Source organism: Fukomys damarensis, unplaced genomic scaffold (genome assembly GCF_012274545.1).
Source record: "Fukomys damarensis isolate Sample0158 unplaced genomic scaffold, DMR_v1.0_HiC HiC_scaffold_38, whole genome shotgun sequence".
NCBI lineage: Eukaryota > Metazoa > Chordata > Mammalia > Rodentia > Bathyergidae > Fukomys > Fukomys damarensis.
Genome location: NW_022900950.1, coordinates 16180612 through 16203516, shown reverse-complemented (window position 1 = coordinate 16203516; position 22905 = coordinate 16180612). Strand labels below are relative to the sequence as shown.

The 22905-nt window shown below is 35.7% G+C and overlaps 1 protein-coding gene and 1 pseudogene across 1 annotated transcript in view; both read right to left on the bottom strand.

The window, feature by feature from the left end:
* Qrfpr (pyroglutamylated RFamide peptide receptor) overlaps positions 1-22905 on the bottom strand; it is a 53744-nt gene that overhangs the window by 20881 nt on the left and 9958 nt on the right. The window lies entirely within an intron of this gene.
* LOC104853350 lies at positions 18040-18939 on the bottom strand (annotated as a pseudogene).

Below are 22905 nucleotides of genomic sequence, written 5' to 3'. Positions count from 1 at the left end.
AAAACACAGTTGCAGTTTTTTTGGCTTTGTTTTGGATTTTAGATCTTTGCAGGCAGCATCAGGCTGATAACACAGAGTTGGCCTCTTTTTTTTTTTAATATATGGTTGCAAATATGCACTTTGATCATCTGGCCCCTTCACTGTAAGTAACTGGGATGATTGAAGTGTGTAGGAGCCTGTAGAGCCTATTTCAAGTATAGCACAATGGACCTGATTATAGGGCCATATAAAAAGCCTGTGCCTCTTGGCAGTGATGGAAACATCAGTGCCAGTGTCTGCAAGTCTAGTAAATTGTTTTTTTCCTGGACAGTTATTTCACAGGGGAGGAAAATTCCAAATTTTCCTTGAGAATGTCCCATCTCTGGGGTTGTGTCTGAATCACCACTTGCATCATTCCTGATTCTGTTTTCTGTTTTTAGGTTTTGCTGAGTTCCTTTTCGGGCGCCACTTGTTGAGGTCTCCTTCTAGAGGAGAGGACTCGGGGAGACGACCGCGGACACAATGAATGACCAAAAGCTGATGGCTAATGGCAAATTTTATTTCTAACATGGAATGTTATACACTAGTTTTAAGGCCACACCACAGGCATGATCTCAGCGATTGGTAATAAATCCCAATCGCAAGGCATGGGTAAGATACACAATCAGTCACAAGAAGGGTCAAGCAGATATACACTGTTTAAACTAAGAATATAACATCAAGATAAGGCAACATCTGTTGATGACCAAAAGAGAGTGTAAACTGGGAGCAAGAACAAACAGAGTTCAGGGGGTTGTTTGTAGGTCAAGAGATTTGGCTCCAGCACATCGCCTTTGGGACTCCTGTGCCCTGGTAAAAACCAGCATTCCAGGGCTCAGCGTCAGCACTTTGGCCGACCATCCTCTCGTGCCCCAACAGCCTGTGACTGGACATTTTACCCAGGTGAGAACAAAAAAATCCCTAAGTGAAATCCTGTGGGAATGAGAAAATGAGAACCACATCCAGCATGGAGAGCTGGCCTCCCTGGCCCAACAGCCCTTGTCCAAAACAGCCTTGTTTTGGCCTTGTCCCCAAACAGCAGTGTCCTGCCCCCCTCTGAGAGCTAAGATTCCCATGTGACCCATGTGTATGCTCTTCATCCCTGGAAAGTGGTCAACTCAAAGGCAAAGAGCCCCTGGGGACAGCTGTGTTTGCATGATTGAATCAATGCTACTTGAAATACAAGATAATTGCTTGGTATGACACCATTACTGTGACAGATATTCCTTGGTTACATTTTTATTTTATCTGTTATTAAGTGAAATGAGACTATGATAAATTCATACGCAGTTGTAAGAAATGACATGGAAGAGACTTCTGGGAAGATGGTGGAATGGTGAGTAGGAGAGAAAGAGCCTCTCTGATATTTGGAAGCCACGTGCTGCAATAAAGGAATGTGAAGAAGAAAAGGAAGATGGAAGACTCAGCAAGGATCTGAAGTGAAAATTGGAGCTCACAGGGAGAGCAAAGAGAAGAACCACAATGCAGAGGAGGGAAGTGGCAAGCATACTTTTTCTCTTATTCCCAGCTTGTGATGTGGAAGGGATGACTTAAACCTCCACGTGCATGGTGACTACTGGCAAAAGTCCCAGACTCACAGGTAGAAAGCAGAAGTCTGAACCTCAGTGGAACAAAAGGCCCAGGTTTCCTGGAATTATCCACCACCATCATAATTCCACTGTTCACTTGCTAGGATCAATTAACACGGATCTGGGCTTTGTCTGCCTCCTCTGTCATCTGAAGACATACATTAAAGTGAGCTGTTTTTCTGCTTTGTTTTTTTTAATTTCTTTGCTTTTTTTATTTTAAAAAAGCCTACCAACAAAGAAAAGCTCAGGTCCTGATGGATTCACTGCTGAATTCTACAAGATATTTAGAAAAGTCAATGACATTACTCCTCAAACTTTTCAATTCATTGAAAGGGAGCCAATACTCACAAACTCATTCCTGCAAGAAAGCATTATGCTGATTCCAAAAACAGATCCAACCAAAAAAGAGAGCTCATCTCCCTAATGAACATAGATACAAAAGTCCTCAATAAGAATGCAGCAGATCAATAACATTATACACCATGACAAGTAGCATGCATCTCAGAGATGCAAGGATGATTCAACCTATGCAAATCAATAAATGTACTACACAATATTAACATAGCCAAGGACAAAAACCATGTGATTATCTCAATAGATGCGGAAAATGTTTTTGGCAAAGTCCAACATCCATTCATGATAAAAACCCTACAGAAAATTGGAATACATGGTTTTCATCGCAATCTGATTAAAGCCATCTATGACAAATCAACAGCCAACATCATACTAAATGGTTGCAAATTGAAAGCTTTCATTCTATAGTCAGGAGCAAGACAAGAATGTCCTCTATCACCACTCTTATTCAATATAGTTCTGGAAACGTTTATCCAGAGAAATTAGACAACAGAAAGGTAAAAGGATTGGAAAGGAAGAAATTAAATTAAATTACCATTATTTGCAGACAACATGATACTACATATATAAGACCCCCCAAACTTCAAGAAACTACTAGATTTAATAATCAAATTTGGTAGCATATCTGGATTCAAAGTCAACAGTCAAAAATCAATAGTATTCTTGTACACAAATAATAAAATCACTGAGAGACAAATTAGAGAAAACACACCTTTCCCAATACCTTTAAAAATGAAATACTTGGTAATCAATTTAATGAATAAAATAAAAGGACTTTACATTGAAAACTGCAGTACTCTGAAAGAGAAGATCAAAGAGGATATCAGAAAATAGAAATATATCCCTTGCTCTTGGGTAGGAAGAGCCAATATAATAAAAATCCCACATTCCCAAACTTGTTACACAAATTTAATGCAATATTGATCAAAATACCAATCACATATCTCACAGAATTAGAGAAAGCAATTCTAAAATTCATTTGGAACCAGAAAACCTAAAACAGCCAAAGCATTTCTGGGCATCAGAGCCAAGGCAGGGGACACCATACCACAGCTATATATGCACATCCATGTTAATAGCAGCACAATTTGTGACAGCTAAATCTTGGACACAGCTCAAATGCCCATCATTTGATGAATGGATAAAGAAAAGGTTTTATATATAATGGAGAACTACCCTGCCATAAAAAAGGATGAACTTCAGACATTACAGGGTAAATGGATGCACCTTAAGATAATGTTCTTCAGTGAAATAAATCAGACACACATGTGTAAGAAGGAGAACTATGGAGAGGGAGGAGGAAAGGAAGAAAAGGAAAAGGTAAAGAGAATAGAAGGAAAAATGGAAGCAAAGCTTTTATAGGTGAGGGAAAGAGGGTTTAAAGGGAGGGGAAGAATTGAGGAAAAAAAGAATCAAGATACATCATGTTCTGGTACAAATTCCATATAATGAATGCCATTATGTATATCTAAAACATATCAATAAAATTAATTTTAAAATGAGCAATAAAATGGAGAGATCTTTTTTGTGCACTTTCCCCAGTTTCCTATAATACTAACCTCTGGTTAGTATTATTATTACTAGAGTATCACCACCAAGACATGCATAGATGTTAATAGAATCCTCTAGTGTTATTCAGCCTTCTTAGTTGTTTGTTTTGTGTGTGTGTGTGTGTGTGTGTGTGTGTGTGTGTGTGTTAGGTACAATTTTTTTATTTGTGGAGGTTTGTGTACCCACTACTACAGTGAATCATTCCAACACCACCAGGTTCTTGTCCTACTTTATAATTAAACCCGTGTCCTCTTCTTTCATCCCTTCCTGTCCCTGATCTCTAGAAGCTGCTAATCTGTTCTCTATTTCTAAATTTTGCTCACTTCACAAACACTGTAAATGGAGTCATTAGGATTGTCTTTTTTCATTCACTGTAATTTGCTAGTAACCCATCCAAGTCACTTTACTTGTGAGTGGCTTGTCACTTTGTGTTCCTCCACATGCATGCACTATAGTTTGCTTAGCCAGTGATCCCACTGAAGGCCATTTGGGCTATTGCTAGTTTTTATCACAAAGCAATTATGAATATTCATTTACAAATTTTGGTGTCAATTCAGGTTTTCACTTTTTTTTTTTTAATTTTTTTTTTTATTGAGTTTATTGGTACATTTAGGGATACAGTACAGTTACATTCATTGTTGGGATCATGTACCTTTACATGGCAAGTCTTGATTCTCATTTTTTCCCCTTACCTCTGCCCTCCCTAGGTTTTCACTTTTTTTGAGATAAGTCCCCCCAAACACAATCCAAATTGTTTGGTAATCATATGTTTAGTTTCAGGAGAAACTACTAAACCCATTTCTAGAGTGACTGTGTTATTTACATTCTTACTGGCAGTGTAAAATGCATCCAGTTCCTTTCTTCACCAATATTTGGTGTTGTTCCTATTTTATTTTTTAAAAATGTTCTCCATGCCCTCCCTTCAGGGGTAAGGGGAAAAAATGAGAATCAAGACTTGTCATGTAGAGATACAAGATCCCAACAATGAATGTAACTGTACTATATCCCTAAAATGTACCAATAAACTCAATTAAAGCTGAAAAAAATGTTCTCCATGCTGATAAATATGATAGTGATAACTAGTAGTGATTTTAATTTGAATTTCCCTGATGGCCAATAAGACTGAGCATCTTTTTATATGTTTATTTGCTATTTTTATGTCCTATGATGAAATGCGTCTTCATATCTTTCATCCATTTTCTGATTGAACATTTTATCTTACCACTGAGTTTTTAAATAGCCCACATATTACACTTTTTTCAGAAATGTGCTTTGTAAGTATTCTCTTCCATTGTGTAGAATTCTCTCCCAGTCATTTCACCTTTTTATATGGGTTTTGGCAGAGCAAAATTGTTTAATTTTAATGAGGTCCAATTTATCAATTATTCCTCTTTGAGTATGCTTTTAGTGTTAGCTAAATCTCAAAGAACTTTAAACCTACCTCTGGAGATTTGTTTTTTTCTAAAAAGTTTCATAACTATATATTTAAATGTGTGTCTGTATGAGCCATTTTGAGTAAAATTTCATGTAAGGCATTGGATTTACTTTGAGGTTTGTTTGTTTGTTTTTGTTTTGGTCTATGTATGTCCAATGTTTCTATCACTATTTATTGACTGAGCTTTATTTAATTGGATCACACATTGGTCAAATCAAGTAAGCCTATTTTGTAGATCCATTTTTGTGTCATTTCTTTCTTTTCATTGTTCTATTTCTCTCCCTCTGCCAACATCACATTGTCTTGGATATTTTTAATCTGTATGGTAAGCATGTTGGATTGAATGATTCTTCCCACTTTATACTTCTTTATCAGGATTATTTTAAAAGTTATTTTAGGGCCTGTGTCTACAAAAATCTTTAGTGTGATTTTGATCAAAATTACATGTAACCTAAATAGATCAGTTTTGGAGAATTGGCATGTTGAATCTTCCAATTTATGAACACATATTGCTCTAATTATTTATATATTGTTTGACGATTTTCATCAGCAGTTTGAAATTTTCAGCATACAGAACCTATGTTTTGTTAAGTGTACATCTAAATATTTCATTTGTATGTTTAATTTGTCTTGGAATAATGGTGATATTGTATTTTTCATTTCAGTTTTCCCATGTTGCTTGTTAGTATATTGTTTATAAATTTTATTTTTGTGTTTATCTTGTAACCACTTCCTGGCTGCCCATTACATTAAGGTTTTTTTTTTTTTGTCATTTCTTTGTAATTTGCTACATGGAAAATAATGTCATCTGCAAATGAAAATGGGTATGTCATTTATTTATTGTATGGGCTCCTTTAAGTCGCTTGAACTTTGAGAGCTACATTTCAAAAGAGTGGTGAGAACAGACATCTTGCCTTATTTTCAGTTTTAGAAGACAAGTTTTCAGGCTTACACTGTTAAATGTGATGGTAACTGTGGGTGTTGTGTGATTCCTTTATCAACCTAAGGAAGTTCCTCTCTATGATTAATTTGCTGAGAATTAGCAAATGGATGAGTGCTAAAATCTGTGAAATGCTTCTGCAGCATCATGTCATATGATCACATGTTTCTTCTTTAGCCTGTTTGTTACAATGATCATTACTGATGTTGAATGTTGAGCATACTTGGAATAAATCCCAATTAGTAGTGGTACACAATCCTTTTATACATTTTTGGATTCTGTCCTCTGATATACAGTATAGCAGAGGTTTTGTGTCTAAGTCATGAAAGATAGTGGTCTGCATTGTTCTATTTTATTTTATTTTTATTGTACTGCCTTTGTTAAGTGTGTCGGGTATATGAAATAAAAGCTTGAAAATGAATTGAAAAATATTTTTTCTTTTCTATTTTCTGAAAAAGTTTATGTAAATTAGACAGCTTTTGGTATAGTACAATTCTCCAGTGAATCCATGTAGCTTTGGAGATTTCTTTCTTGGGGGATTTATAGTTATGAACTCAGTTTCTTTATCTAGTCCTTACATTTTTTCAATGAATTGTTATCCTGTGGTTTCAAATAAGAGGAGCTACCATGAAAAATAATAGGTCTGTGGCTACTCCCTAACATTTCTTTTACATTCTTTTTGCTGGGTACATCACATCTCTAAATAAGTACCTTTGCATAGTTATTCTAAACCTAACTGATTTTAGATGTATGTACCAATTTCCTTCTAGGTAAGATGGGTTCCTGGTTCACTTTTATAAACTTCCCCTACTTCCACCTCCCACAGATTCTAATTTTCTTTTCTTCTCTCTCTCTCACTTTTTTTTTTTTTTTTTTTTTTTTTTTTTTTTTGGTACCAGGGCTTGAACTCGGGTCCTTGTGCTTGCAAGGCTGGTGGTGGAATCTAATTTTCTTATAATTATGAAACTGTTCAACATCTTTGAAAATATTTTAGGGGATAGATATCTTAAATCTTGCACATATTTTCTTCTACTTTGACTCTTAAAGTAATATAATAATCCCCTATTCATTGTGAAATTTTGGTGACTTATTTTGCTCTTACTTTATGAGACGATGCCTTGCCTCGCCACCACTTTCCTCCTCTCTTATTTTAGTTGTGTCTTTATATATTCTCCATCAGGGCTTATAGCTTTTCATTCTATTCACAATCATATTTACTCTTCTTTACAGTCCATATTTTAATTATAAAATATTAAAACCATATTACAATTTTCATTATCATTACTAAGTATTAACTACAAAGGAAATGTATACATTCTAAGCACATTTTCCTTTCAGTGATTTTGTAATTAAGATCTTTTTTAGTTTACTTTTTACTCTGAAATGCTGTACCCCATATTGTAATATGCCATGTGTAAAATATGGGCCATGAATTTTGTGAGTCATATTTTAAAAATTTTATCTTTCCTAAAGTTTTAAACTGCATTTTTTTTTCTAGCTGGAATGGAAAACATATATCTTTTGAATCACAGTATAGTGAATTAACATATGGGCTCTGGCTGTCTGGCTCTTGATCATGGGCCCACTACTTATGAACTGTGTGACCTAAGGTTAGTTACCTATTAGTCCATTTTAAGTTACCATTAAAAAACATACCCAATAATGGGTATTTTACAAAGAAAAGAGGTTTCTTTGATTAGTTTTGGAGGCTAGCAGCCCAAGATTGGGTGAACCCATTTGTTCAACATCTGGTGAGGATCACCTTTCAGGCATCAAAACATGATTATGGCATTCTATGGTGGGCACAGATGTACGAAGGACAGGCCACATGTTGAGAGATGATGTCAGAGATGGGGAGAGGGCTACTTTTGCTCATTTTATTACAACTTGCTCTTGTGAGAGTTAACTCTGTGAGACCAGTATTAATCTCTAAAGGCAATACCCTCAATGACCTAATTGTGTCCTACTAAGTCCCACTTTTTAAAGCTTTTACTCCTAAATTAATTTTATTGCCACACTGAGGACCAAACATACAGCATATGAACCTCTGGGGGGGGTCACACTTAAACCATATCTGAATGATAGCATCTGACTTCATTGTGCCTCAGATTTCCTTATATACACAGCGTAGATAATGATGCTAACACTTTCTTCATGGGATTTCTGGAGGAAAAAATGATATAATAAATATACACTGTTAGGACAGTTCCTGGTACTATGAAAAATACATCCATGATTGTAAATTGCACTTATTATTTTAATTATTGCCATTTTTACTATTGCAACTCAACTTTTAAACATAACATAATAATTCTGGGGATCGATTCCAGTATTTCTTCTTTTAGGCTTTCTTAGAGAAGATCACTGACATCCAATTTTGATAACTTCAGTTTGTGTTTTATTTTGTTATTTTTATTGATTGCTCTAGAACTGTCATCTTTAAATTCATTTTCAATAGATTTCTTCTCTGATTGCTTTAATTTCATGGCTTCTTATTTGACAAGAAATAAAGTAAGCTCTTTAAGTTTGTACCTATCTGAAAATGGCTATAATTTTGACTTAAATTTGATATCATCTTCTTTTGTAATGTGGAAGAGCTTGCTCTACTGACTTTTATCATCCACTGTTTGTGCTAACATGTCAATGTCATCAGTCTGATTTTTGCTCCTTTATAAATGTCCTGGTTGTTTTAAGTCTCTGTGACAAAATACCACAAAAATCAACCTAAAAGGAGAAAAAGAATTGCTTTGACTCATGGTTTCAGAAGTTGCGGTCCATAGCTGTTTGGTCCATTGCTTTGGACCTGTGGTGAGCCAGTAAATCATGGTCAGGAGTGCACAGTGTAGCGAAGTTGCTCACCTCATAGCAGCTAGGAAGGGGAGGGGAGGCAAGAGTATCAATGTACTCTTCAAGGGAGTATCCCAAGGACTTTCTTACTCCAACTAGTCTCCACTTGTTAAAAGTTCTACCATATCTCAATAGCATCATGATTCAGGATACAGCCTTCAACATATGAACCTCTGGGAGACATTTAAGATCCAAGTCATAACACTGATTACTATTTTGTTTTGTTTTTGGTTTTGTTTTGGTACAGGGTATCGAACTCAGGTCCTCATGCTTGCCAGGCAGGCAGTGGAAACACTGAGCTAAATCCCCAGAAACTGATTATTATTTTGAAGCTTTAGCCAATCTCTTTGTAATTGAATTCTGAAATACTCTGAAGGTGTGTTGAAATATGTGTCATTTTTTTAACTCTTTCTCCTTGGGTCTGTGTTTGTCTTTTAAATTAGAGACTTCTTATACCTTTCTTGGTGTGTTTTCCTGTGGAACTCTTATCAATCAGTATTAGAATTAATAGATTGTTCTTCCTATTTTTATTCCTTTGTTTACATAGATTTTTTTCATTTAATAAATTTTCTTCGTCTACATGGAAAAATTTGGCCTTTGTTTTCTTTCTAATTTTGATACAGTTTCGGCAATCATATTTTTATTTTCAAGAGCTTCTTTTGCTCTTAAAATGTTTGTTTGCAAAGAAACTTGCCTCAGCTTTACAAAGTCAATATCCTTTTAAATCCAAACATCTCCACTTTAGGTCAGTAATACATTTCTGAAAATGAAACAACCTGATTGAAAATGTGTATTGATAGTATTTTATATAAAATGACATATTAAACTTCCAACAGATTTTTTTGTCTAATTAAGATACAGAAAAAAAAATCATTTCATATAAAAATGTTTAAAATGTCATTCCATTATTACAAAACTATTCAAATAGTGGCTATCAGCTGGTTTGTATGCAGCTATTCTGTATCAGCCACATTCTATTTTCATAGTACACTATAAATACTATGTTTCTAACAAGGTACAATTGACATACAGAAAAATAGAATAGACTGGCAGCTTGAAGGAAGTTTAAGAGGGGGAATTAAAATGTAGCCATTGTCAAGGTTCATGAAAAGTTTTCAGGGGTGAGTTGGATGGAATTAGGAAATTTTAGGCAACTACGAAAGTCAGAAACTGGCAGAGATTCTTATCATTTTCATTCTATGGTAGTGACCCCTAAGTGGATAATCTTCAGAAGAAGTAGTTGCTTTAGGATGAAAAACTATAGACTTGAACTTACTCTCCTGCAGTTTATGTCTATGGAATTCTTTTCATAATGTCGTAAAAGACATTAAACAATCATAGTCCACCAAGTTCAAGCACAATATTTATCACTGTATCTGTGTATCCCACAAGTTGTTTTCACCATGCAATATCCAGTGTTTGAGAGCTTATCATAATGACTAGCTTTTTCAGACAGATATTTTAAATGAGTTCAGCCTCTGCTTTTTTCAGCATGATATTTCAAATTCTGTAACCTCTTCCATCTCTTCCCCAGGCCAGTGTTCTTTTCAGGAGGAACAACTGCAAAGAATACCTTTCACTGAGCAAAACAGCGTGATGCTTCTTTACCTTAGTGTCATCAATGCTTGGCACACACTTCCTTCTGTGAACACCAGGAGTGCTCCTCAGAACAGTTACTTATATTTTTGCTGTACTACCAATTGTATTTGAAAGATAGCTTGAGAATTTCCTTATACATCATTTTGTGTAGAATGTTTCATTGAGTTTGGGTATGTAATTTTTATATACATCTGGTCTAGAAACTTATTTTGCAAAAATATTGTATGTTGTTCATTTATCATCAGTCATAGGAATTACCACAAGAAAATAGCAAATAAGGAGACATTGTTTAGGATATATCTGTATATTAAAATATATAAAATTCAAAATCTCCTCTACAAATAAATAATTCCTTTCAGGTTTTATGTATATGTTTGTCTTATTCTCTTATTCTGAAAGTTTCTTCCTATATCTGACAACCTTTGGTGGTTACTTCTTATCTAAGAGTAGGACAGTGAAATGTCATCTATAGGCTAGAGTTGTCCTCTGGAAAGCTTGGGTTTAGGAAGTGTGAAGTTTCCCAAATTTCAGGCTTTCAGGTTTGTACTGTGTGGAGCTAATTCTCTTGTTTTCTTCTGAATGTTTCCTTCAATTACTTTATAAGGTATTTTTCTGTGTGTATTTGTGGCAGAAAAAACAAATGCACCAAAGTAAGATTATGTCTATTCTGTTTCTTTATTCTAATTTTCATTGTTATAATAGCTACAAATGCTATTTAAGAAAAAACAATTGCTTTTCCACTGCCCATGAAGAACAAGTACCAGACTTTTCCAATAATAGAATAAAACGAGTCCAGGTTAAATGTTAGGACAATAATGCCGAAATTGGGAACTATGGGTTTTATTATGTTGACAATGTTCAAATAACCCCTTGTGAAGTAATATTGCAGTGATTTTGTTTGTTTGTTTGTTTTGTACCATGGAAAAGAAATGGAGAGGATAAGAGGAAATATTATAAAGAATGTACTGAATCTGGTCATCAGACAACAAAATACTTAGAAAAGATTAGTTGTGTAATTTATGTACTTAGCTGTTCATCAAACATATAATAATGCTAAGTTAGTATTATCGAATGTTAAAAGTAGCAAAATGGTTAAAGTATGTTAATATAATATAAAATCATTATATCATTTTTGAAACATTAAAAATGTAACAAAAACCTACCTAAAATTAAACACCAAACAGGTAATGCATACATTTACACAATATATACATATAGTAAAAAGCTTGCATTTTCCTAAAAGTATGTGTGGGAAAAAATTAAATATACCAAATATAATATGCTAAAATAATCATCATAATTCTAGCTGTTAGAATACTTTCTAGTACTTTCTTTGTATTTATTTTTCTATATAGTAATTAGGCTATTATAGACTATAAGACATAGAACATTGAATTCAACTGGCTTAAACAGTAAGGACACAAATGAATTACAGAGGCGGGGCAGTAGGAATGATCCACAGTGGAATGACAGCACAGCAGCTTTCAGCTCTCTCCATGGTGCTACTGTGTGCTACTTCAATGTGATTCAGCTTTTGTTCTTAGATAGTCATTATGTACATATGAGTACAATTTCTCAAACAATACACCTCAAACAACATTGAAAAACAACAAGGGAAAAAGATTGTGTGTACTTTTCTTAAGCCCTTCATAAATGTAAGGAAAACCGTAGATCTCATGACAAGAATAGGTTATATGCTTGTTCTGAAAAATTAATATTGACAAAAGAATTAAATTAAAAACATTGACCTCCAATCCCTATGATTAAAGATGTCCTAGTGTCCCTGCATAATATGCTCACAGAATTCCTAGATATATTGGGTTTCTGTCAGCAAAAAAATAATATCAAACAAGACCCAAACACATGGAAAGTTATTCGATACTTATGTACAGTGATAGTATTAGTTTAATGTTGTTGCTGTGATAAAGTGCCATAACACTAGTGACCTAAAGGGATACAAATTTATATTTAACAGGTATGGAGTTCAGAAGCTTGATCAGCTGGCTATCCTAGGACAGAAACCATTTCCTTGTCTTTTCCAGCTTCCAGAGTCATCTGCATTCCTTGGTTCATGGCCTCTATCACCTGGACTTCTGAGATAATATTTACATCTCTCTATCTGCTCCTGACATTTTTACCTCTCTTTTATAAGGCATCTTGTAATTAAGTTGGGCATATCTTCATAATCTGAGATAATCTCCCTCTACTACATCCTCGATTACATCAAAGAAATCCCCTTTGCCATGTAAAGTAGTATAGTCACAGGTTGGTGGGTTGGCAAGTGAACATCTTTGATGGATGCTTATTCTGTCTTACACAGAATTAACATGACAGCATTGCATAGTTACATTGCAAAAAGGACATTTATCTCCAAAATAATACACAAACTTAGTGTAATATCAATCAAAATTCTACCAGGATTTTATGGTTAAAAAGTTGAAAAGTTTATTTTCAAATGCATATGGAAAAATAAAAATTCACTGTATATTGAAATCAACTCTGAATAAAAAGAAAAGGCCAAAAGACTTAGAGACTTCCTATACAATAATAAAATATGCTAAAGATTTTGTAATAAACATTGGAATAATAATAAGCAATTAGACAATGTTTCAAAGTAGAGTACTGGGAGTTGGAAGAATATACAATTAAATTAGCACCTTAGGCACGGGTATGGAGAAAAAAAAATGAGAACCAAGACCTGTCATGTACGGGTATGAGATCCCAATGATGAATGTAACTGTACTGTATACCTAAAATGTACCAATAAACTCAATGAGGAAAAAAATAAGTAAATTAGCACCTTAAGCCCTCAGAGAAATGATAAGCTGTTTATTGTTGAGATAAAGAAGACTAACACTAACCAAAGGGGAAACAAATCGAGAATTCCTATTTTATATCACAAAGATGAACCCTAACTAGATAAATTATCTGTTAAAAATCAAAGCACTAGATAAACAAAGCAGTATGGACAGATGTAAAAACAGCATGTAACAAAGTAATTCATAACTGAAGTTATTTTTCCAGTAAGTTTATTGATATATTTTAGGCATATATATATATATATATATATATATATATATTCATCATGGTGAATTTGAGCCTGTACAGGATATATCTTGGTTCTTGTTTGTTCCCCATCACCTTCCCCTTCACCTCTTTATCCCTGCTGTTTATGAAAATTTTTATTTCCATGTTTTCCTTCTTTTCTCATATTTTTTCTTCCATTTTTTCCTTTTCCCCAACCCCCTCCCTACTTCTGCTTACCTTCTGGACTTTTTCTTCCTATTTTACATTATCTATTATATATTTTGGTTCTCATTTACTCTTGCTGCTTCTCACATCAGAGATTCTGTATGTATACATGTGCATCCTATTTAATTCACATAAGAGTATGGCCTCAATGTGCATCCATTTATCTATAAATGTCTCTAGTTTATCTTTCTTTATCACTGAGTAGTACTCCAATTTATATAAAAGCCACAATTTTTCATATCCAATCACCAGTTGATGGGCAATTGGGCTGTTTCCAAGGTTTAGCTATTTCAAACTATGCTGCTTTAAACATGGGTGTGCATATATCAATGTGATGTAATTCTTTTAATTCTTTTAGGAAGATAGCCAGCAGGGCAATAGTTGGGCCAAATGGGATTTCTAATCCTAGTTCTTTGAGGTATCTCTATACTGATTTCCACAGTGGTTTCACCAGTCTACTCTCTCACCAACAGTGGAGAAGTTTTCCTTTTTCCCTACAACCCTACCAGCATTTGCTATTGGTTGATTTCTTGATAACAGCCATTCTTTCTGGGGTGAGGTGGGATCTCAGTGTTGTTTTCATCTTCATCTCTCAAATGACCAGTGATGTTGAATATTTTTTCATATGTTTATTTGCTGCTTCTACTTCTTTATCTAAGAAATGTCTATTCATTTCAGAAGCCCATTTTTGGATTGGATCTTTAAATTTGGGGGGTCTGATTTTTTAAAATTCTTTATATATTCTAGATAGTAGTCTGAGGAACAGCTGGTAAATTTTTTTTCCAACATTGTAGGTTGTCTCTTAGCTCTGATGGTGGTTTCACTTGCAATGCAGAAGCTTTTTAATAAGATGAGATCCCAGTTGTTGATTCTTTGTGCTAGTTCCAGTGCAACTGAGGTTTTGCTCATAAAGTCTTTTCCTGAGCCACTGTCTTCAAGAGTTCTACGTAACTTATCTTCAGTAGGTTTAGTGTTTCTGTTTTGATATTTAGAACTTTGACCCATTTCAATTTTAGTTTAGTAAACCATGAAAGATATGGGTCCAAGTCTAATCTTTGGCAAGTTGAAATACAATTTTTTCATCACCATTTATTAAAGAGGCTATGTTTCTGCCAATGAGAATGTTTGGCTCTTTTGTCAAAGATGAGGTGGCTTAGTAGGACATAAACAAATGTAAGGAAATGTATCAAACACATAATTGTAGCTGCCTATGCATGGGGTAGAGGAATGAATGTGTGTGTGTGTGTGTGCATGCGTGCGTGTGTGTGTGTGTGTGTGTGAAGAGAGACAGAGAAAGAGAGATTATAAAACAAGAGGTCATTGCCCAAATGATAATAATAGTATATTATTAATTCAACGTTATGAACCTGAAATCCTAAGAGCATGACAAAATGAGTAAAAAGTGAGGGAGAAAAGAGAAAGAAAGCAGACAAATATTTGCAGAAGAGGGATAAGGTAAAATGGATTTTTTTTTTTTGTACCGGGGATTGAACTCGGGTCCTTGAGCTTGCAAGGCAGGCCACCGAACCACTGAGCTAAATCCCCAGCCCTAAAATGAAATTTTTAAAGAGTCATAACTAAGATTTAAGACAAGTCCATATCTGCTGATAAAAATAGTGACCTCCAGTTATCTTACCAGCAGTTATTTCTAAGGTGGATATTCAGACTTCCTTTAACAGAGAAATATTTGCACTTAGAATTCCAAGACATATCCCCAGTACCCAAAAAGCATTAGTTCTCAAACTTAGCTATATGTTGGAATAATCTGAGAAGCTTCAAAAGATGTCTAGATCCCATTCTGAGAGGCCCTGATTTTTAAGATGTGCTTCAGGTGATTGTACTATGTAGATGTTTGGGTCCTACAAGGCTAAGGAAACCACTTGAGATGGCTCTCACTTCAAGTTCTACCTTCTTAACAATCCTTTCATTTGAAGAGGATAGGAGGATTTGAGAATAGTATTCTTTGTCACATTGATGTCTCATTTTACTGTATATTATATCTTCTTATTGACTCATGCATTTGTTTATTCATTCTTTAGGCTGTTTGAATTCAGGCTGTTCAAATAATATGCATTCTCTGCTTTTCTTTCTGGAAGGAAAACAGACATGCAACAATATCCCAAAGATATTTTGAAACGGTACTCCAAGCAATTCTGTTTGAAAGCAAACAGAATACATAAGATAATAAACTTTTAAATACAAACATAATTAAGTCATAGACAGTAATGTCTGTCAAAAGTCTTTGACAGTAATGACTTTGAGGATGATTGAGGTAGACATGTGTGCTATTCAACTCATCACCACTATAATAAATACCTAAGCCAATATAAATAATAAATACCTAAGCCAATCAACTCAGAAAGGGCTTGTTGTAATCAATTTTAGAGGCTCTAGTACGTGATGGATTGTCTCTGTTGCTTTTAAACCCATGGTGAAACAGCACCTCATTGGTGAGAGCACATGGCAAAGCAAAGCACTTATTTAATGCCCAGAAAAGAGGTAGAAGAAGGTGGGGTCTCATTATTATCTTCAAAAGCATATCACAATAACCTAAGACTCCAAGTTGGATTAAAGCTTCCACCAGGTCCCAAGACCACCAAGATGACGACCTTGATGTTGACATGTGGGCCTTTAAGGGACTATTCTGATTTATTTCAGTTTTTAAAAAGTATAGATCCTAACCAGAAGATTTTATGACTCATTAATAGGTTGCAACTCCTAGTTTTAAATTCACTACTTTGGAGTAGCATTACCTCTACAAAAATCTATTGAGAAGAAAATATTCTGACAATACTATCTCTAAGATTTCAATTGGACAGTCCGGGAACAGGCTACAGAGAAAAGCAAAAGCACTGTTTCCCTAATTAAAATGAGGAAAAATTGTAATTTCTAAAATCATCTCTGCTGTTTGTCCTCTCTGAACTCATTTATAGTTTAATCTTCATTGTCAGGTATTAGGAAATTTAATCTGATCATAGTCATCAGAAGGAGCCCCCGGGATTAAATAATAGTTACTTTATAAGAGAGAGATCAGAGGAAACACACATGCACTCTCCCTGTCTTTTTTCCAAAGATACCCAGTGTCATCTGGAGAATTTACGAGCAAGAAGGCTGTCACCAGATGTGGACCCCTGAATCTCCAAATAATGAGCTAAAAATCCACTATTCCTTGTCACATTACCCTACATAAGGTATTTCATTAAATGAAAAATGGACTAATGCACCAAGGAGGAGATTTTCATCCACTTAACTTCAGGTAACTGGATTTCACCAACTAATCAAGCAGACAAACAAAGCTTATATGTATACAATTCTATACTCTTCTTGGTGCAGAATGATGATCTAGAAAAATAAGCTTTTATAGCAAAATGTCGTGAATACTGCAGTAGTGCCTCAGTGGTGTACTAGGGAGAACTGGGTACAAAAAGGATTTGCCAATGAAAAATACTCAGTAGTGAGCAAATGCATCATGATCAAAATAATCTCAAAAGCAAAAGTGAAACAGGAATGATATATTCCTGTATATCTAGATACACAAAATGATATATTCATTGTGTATCTGAATCACTCAAGGAATTCTGTTGAAATATAGATTCTGATTCAGTAGGCTTAGACCACATTTTAGGTGACAGCAATGCTGAAGTTATAGGTTTAAGGCCCATATTTTAAGTAGTAAGAAAGAACAATAAATTGGAGACTTCCTGTTTTGCTCCTAGAGAACATGTTTCCTGGACACAAATATTTTTGTCACTATGGTAACTGGGCCACATGTTTTTATAACCCATTGACATGTTGTGCTACAGATAAAAATGCCCTGCTTTCTTTCACGTCTATTCTCCTTTGCCTCCCAAGATGAGGTACCACTCCCTTTTCAGATTATAAGGAAAAAGTACTGTTTGTTCTAAAAAAAAAAGTATTCTTGGGGGTGCCAGTAAAACAATCACTTTTTATTCTCATCTTTATATTAGAAACTTTAAAAATAATAATTACAATTGTTCATGATACTCTAAATTGTCATTATCTAGTAAAACATGGATAAAAGTCATGCAGTGGCAAAGTAGCTCAGTCTACAATTTCAGCTCATTAACATTTTCATATTAGAGATTAAAGCTTTTTTTGTTTGTTTGGGTTTTGATTTTTCATTTTTGAAGAATTAGGTATCGAACTCACTGCTGTACACTGAGCTGTATGCCAACCCATTCCTAAATCTTTTTACAGGAATATAATCACATCTCATCCTTTTATTTTTTTAAATTGATAAGATTTTAATTTACAAATTTAAAAAGCCATTTTGGGGGGTTTTGTTTGTTTGTTTTTGAGACAGGGTCTCACTGTATAGCTCAGGCTGGCCTTAAACTCACTGTGTAGCTCAGGCTGGTCCCTCCCGCCTCAGGCTTCCGAGTGTTAAGATCACAGGCTTGTGCCACCACACCTGGCTAAAACATCCACACACTTTACTTTTTCTCTTTTTTCTCTTCTTTCTTTACATCACTTTTTTCCTCATCTTTCTCTTTCTCTTTGTCATCTTTCCTATCCTTTTTGCTCTCTTCTTTTTCCTGCCCTTCCTTCCTCTCCACGGCCTGGTTGGCGATCTTGTTGATGAGGTTACGGGAGAGGCCAAGTCTACCACCACCATCTATCTGGTTGCTGGTCTTCAGGTAAAAGGCCTTGGTGAACTCCTCCTGCAGGCTGACATCGGGCAGCAGGTTGAAGATGGCAAATGGTAACGCAGCTGGTAAATGATCTGGTGGTTGATGGGCAGCTTGACCGTGGCTACTTTTTCCAAGTAGCTCCAGATATCCAGCAGCATGGAGTTCAATCCCTTCAAATCATGGACCTGGTTAGTGATCCACTGGGAGAGAGTGCCCACAGTAGTGTCTTTCATGTCCTGTAACAAGTGCTCCGCTCCCACTTCCTCGGTTTCCTGCACCCCAATCTCACTGGTCACATGTTCAAATGTTCTCGAGGTTGGAGTCCCATCATTGTGAACTTCCTCCACGGAAATGTACGCTTCCGTGGGCAGCCACAGGACCTTTGGCGTCACATCAGTGTTGACAAACACTGAGTTAGGGCAGTTATCTCTTCATTAGTTCATTGATGGTGATGTCATTCTTACATAGTTTACGGCCTGTGCGGTACCGGTACCACCCCACTATTCTTTCACTGGCATTGACTTTCTTAAACATTCCATAAATGTTTTCCAAATAATCATGGTCTGAAAACCAGACAGAGTCATCTTTGTCATCTTCATCAAAAGGGACTGCAAAACTCTTGGATACAAGTATTTTCTTTTGCCATGACTCCAAAAGCACTCCAACAACACGTTTCTGGTTTCCAGCCTTGCCGATTTTTATACATTAATACCAAGATCTCCAACTCTTCTCATTTTTAGAAACAAAAACCAGCCAACTCATTTACATTTTATTACCGTCAAAGCAGATTCTCGCTTACAAAGAGTCCCGGGCTGACAGCACTGCCCATATGGGAAACCGTTCAGGGATCTGAACGTGGTATTATGGAATATCAGTACGAATTTCAGAATTTGGGGATATTGGTATTTTATAATATCGAATATCGGTATTTCAGAATATCAAATATTGGTATTTCACAATTTCAGCATGACAGAATCTCCGAATATTGGTGTTTCAGTGACGGCCTCCAGGGGCACACAAGCGCTTTCCCATGATACAACGTCACACAACGTCTTTATGTGAGTGGGGCGGCCTCCAGGGTGGGTGGGTGCGAGCCTGGCCCCCCAGGCAATAGCGTCACCCAATGTCGGTGTAACGAACACACAGCCCAGGCCTCGAAACTGCGTCCCCAGCCCACCCGCAGCTGCGGAGCTGTCCCCAGGGTGCCCGCACCGCCAGCCTCACCGGTTGAAAAGATCGACCACACTGAGACATCTCATTCTTATACAGTCTGCTTCTCAAGATTTTCTAATAGTAATAGAAAATGTCAGAGATTATTTTTTCTCTTTTTAAAAAAGTATCTTTATATATCTTCATCCAGAAGGGAAATAACTAAATAAACGACACAGACAGAACTACTTTATGAAGAAAGTCTTTCTCTAATATGAACTGAAAAGGATACAGAGATAAACCATAAGTATGAGTGACATCACAAGGATTATGAGAAAGTAAAATCTTAAAGATAAATAAATATGACAGGAATAAAAGATCTTCTTATATGAACTTTCTTAGTTCCTTTCTTTCTCCATCCTTTACCCCTTAACTAAGGGAAAATGCTTGATAGCTACTTCCCTCTACTGGACATTTAAATTATACAAACTGTGCAGTACATACATGTGTTTATGTGTGTGGGGGGGTTATATCTGGAAATCAGGATGGGATATTTTTTATTTCTTTCCTTTTTGCTTTTCAGCACTGAGGACTGAGTCCAGGGCCTTCACACAGGATACTGGGATTACTGGGGAATACTTTCATAAATAAGATAGAGATGAGAGGAAAAGAGAGAGAGATCAATACAGAGAATGGTACAGCAGGGAAGAAAAGGAAAACCTGAATCAGAAGGATGGAAGAAACTAGACAGAAAAAAAAATTCTAGAAGATAACTGGCTGAATTTGTTTGCAATTAAAGCAGGTTAGAGGGGCACAGTGGGGGTTGAGAATGACTTTGAGGGCCTCATCACAAGGCAAGACCGTGGGTTAGTGGGCAGCACTACAGTTTGGTTAGCCTGGAGAAACACTGTAGCCTCACAAAGTGAGAAAGAGTATGACAGAAAAGACAAATTGGGAGAAAGCAGTCTTCAGAGTTATTTTGGTGAGTAAATCATGGAAAATAATTCAAATTCACTTAAAATCTATAGTTATACACTTAAGGACTGGGAATGTATCTCAGCAGGTACAGTGCTTGTCCAGCAGGCACAAGGCCTTGAGTTTGATTCCTGGTACAAAGAAAAGAAAAGAAAAGAGAAAGAAGAAATATAGTTATATACTGAAGTTAGTTTATATTAGTGCTGGTTACTAAACTACAGTTCTTTGAATTTGCCCTTGTATTCTGCCTGAGCCACCTGGAACATTAAAATTATTCAGTCTTCAGAGATCAAAGGGGAAAGAAGAAGCTGTGAGAGAGCGAAAAGAATAAGCTAGAAGATTAAACAAAGCACTGTAGAGGAATAAATCAATCAGGTATAATAAGCAAGGCTTTGTTGACTGTAAAGAGTAACAAAGTCACATTTACAGTCATACTGAGCCACACAGAGCTGCAGCACTTTAGTTTCAATGAGATATACCTGTTACTTTTCTTAAATTCAAAAGAGATCCTCTTTCCATTATTATTACAAAATAGCCTTGCCACAACTCCAGTTATTTGAGGTAAATCTGAATCATTGTACTTTATGACCGATAAAGATGAAGTACAATAAACACCAAAAAGCAAGTTCCTCCTACATTATAATAATGACAAGATGATACCAATTAAATCTTTCATAAAGTTTTTGAGAATTTTCTGTTTGCCAAGAACTTTCTTTGCATGGGGTAACAAAGTGTTGGATAAACAAACCAGACAAGTCTCAGACTTTAGGGAGCTTCATTCTTGTAGGCAGACCAAAAATGAATAAGTAAATGAGTTATGTATTCAAAGTCATAAAATTCACATGTGCCATGTGTCCTGTATCCTAAAAATCTAATTTAAATATTTGAATTTTGAATTATGTGCTCATTGAATTAACCAGGTGTTTTAACATCTTGCAAACACATTACAACTAATGATTCTATTTACTGGTAATATAAACTTTTAACAGAATCTACATCTTGCTCAGAGCTTTATTTTATCTCATTTAAGTCCTGGCTATTTGTTTTAAGCAATAGGCAGGGCTGATTTCTAATGTTGTGTTACTTGGCTGTTAAAGAAAACCTCAAACTATTCCTCTAAAATACATTGCCAGTGTTTTTTCCTCAGAAACTGCTGAAAAAAATCACTGCTGAATTAATTTCATATTGACAATTAGTAAAATTTCTCCTCATAAAAATAAATCTTTAACATTTCTAGATATTGTACTAAGAAAAAATAAAAAGCAAAAGAGGTGTTAAACAGCTTGTTGCTCCCATACCCGAGTCAAATTAGAGTTCTATGAATGTATGTGTGTGTGTGTGCGCGCGTGTGTGCGCACAAGCATTTATGCACTGTAGAAAAAGCCAAGGATAGTCAATTAGCAAAAGTTCATTTTCAGGAAGGTTTCTGAGGGAAAATTCATCCTAAATTTTCACTGCAGAGATTTGTCTTCCAGATTCCAAACTATGTGTGTGAGGGATAGATCTGCTATTGACAAAACTGCACAAGCAGGGAAGACACAGGTGAAGAAGCATGAATAACAGCAGAACAAAGATTTTTCCCCTTTCAGTACACCAACTGTGGTCGAATACCCCAACACTAAAGCAGATTGCTCAGGTTGAAGTCCGGACACCAGCAACTCCTCTCTAGACTGGGTTAGGCCATTTATTTGATGTGATAGACAGTCAGACTAAAGAGGGAAAGGCAGTTACAAATTCCTCCTATCACTGTTTACAAGCCTTTGGCAATGTGGTCTTGGCACTTCTCACAAGTGAAGGAATGTTTCTCTGCTCTTTGAATCTGGGCCAGTGCTGGTGCTTGCTTCATCAAAGAATGTGACAGCCAGGCCTAAGTCTTGAGATGCTTTGAAGCTTAAAAGAAGCTTAGAAGGTCCTTCTTACCAAAGGAAGAAATCACCAGGGGCAGGGATGGCACATCCCTTGATGAGGTCACCTGATACAATGAGCCCCTATCAGGTCCCCAGATGAACCCAGTCTCATGAGTGACCCTGGTGAGACTAGCATAATAACCAGTTGAGCCAAGCATAGATTGTTGCCCACAGAATCATGAACACTAATTAACTGCTAAAAATTTGAGAGATTTGTTGTGCAGATTTGATAACGAACACACTCATATTGTGTGGCCTCATTTTCTCCTCTGTAAATAAAGATGATAATATATCTGGTATAAGATGAGCTCTGTGTTGAGTGTGGTATTCACTTCAGTATTCATTTCTCTATGGTGCAAAGCAAGGCTCTATCATAGTGATTATGCGCAATCATGTTTATAGCAGCACAGTTTGTAATAGCTAAAACTTGGAAACAGTCCATTTGCCCATCAGTTGGAAACTGAATAAAGAAGATGTGGTTTTTCTATAAAATGGAATATTACTCAGCCACAAAGAATGAGAAAATAGATTCATTCATAAGAAAATAGATACATATTGAAGATATACTCCTAAGTAAAATAAATAAGTCACACGTGTAAATACTGAATAGTTTCTCTGGTGTGAATAAACTGCAATA